Source organism: Aplysia californica, unplaced genomic scaffold, assembly GCF_000002075.1.
Source record: "Aplysia californica isolate F4 #8 unplaced genomic scaffold, AplCal3.0 scaffold00819, whole genome shotgun sequence".
Lineage (NCBI taxonomy): Eukaryota > Metazoa > Mollusca > Gastropoda > Aplysiida > Aplysiidae > Aplysia > Aplysia californica.
In genome coordinates, this window is record NW_004798089.1 from 80498 (window position 1) to 81508 (window position 1011).

The window sequence follows — 1011 nt, forward strand, 5'->3', positions numbered from 1 at the left end:
ACTCGTCTGAAAATGTTATAAACATTACATGTAATTAAAAGTGGGCTGTAAAAACTGCTTGCTTACAATTAAAGGCTTATTTTTGGCTTTATGGTACAGTAATATCGGCCAGCTGTTCCCTATGTCTCCTACCTAATGGTTCACAAAATATACAGTTTTAGTCATCATTCTATCATTTAATCAAAATTATTTCAATTGAACACTTTCAATTGCTAAACCGTTTATCGAAAAGTGGTCTAAACGAAGACTTGTTTCAAGGGTATACAGCTAGAAACAAACTAAAGGAGGGGAGGGGGAGATGTGGAAGGTAGTATTAGTAAGTAAGAAAAACCCTTACAGAAACGACACACCCAAGACTTCTCTTCCTATTTGGTTAACCTTTTTGGATACGCAATTTTAAATGTGTCCCCTAAAAGGTGCGTAAGAAGGCATAATATGCGAAGATCATATCTGACAAAACACGATATGAAAGCGAGCCATGATGTTACGGCAAAAGGTGATAGAAAGAAGAGCCAACGGGAATGTCGACGGTACAAAGACACCCGGTGATTGTACACAAAAGAGGGATTACTGGCTGTCGTTAGCGTATAGAGTTCCAGTCTCAAACACAGCTCTTTTGAGATAGGCATAAAATTAAATATTAGAATTTCCCTCTTTTCACAATCACAAGGAATTAGTAATAAGCTCAGTGTGTTTCATGCGTGTCTGTAGTTAAAAGGACTGCACTTTGATACCACTTGGTTCAAATATAGAAAAAGAAGCGAAAAAGAGTAGTGGTATATCTTACAGAAATTTCAAATCTAGGTAAGTCTGTGCAACCGTTTGCTAAAGCAAAATTGCGAGGCTGAAAAGTTATGAGAGCTTTGGATCATTCAAGAGTCTTTGTGTCCCCCTTCATGAATTGAGGTCGGCTCAGGAAAAAGAAGTGGAACCTGATACCTTCGTTGTAAATAATCTGAAATGGTATCTTTCTAATTGTGTGTGTGTGTGTGTGTGTGTGTGTGTGTGTGT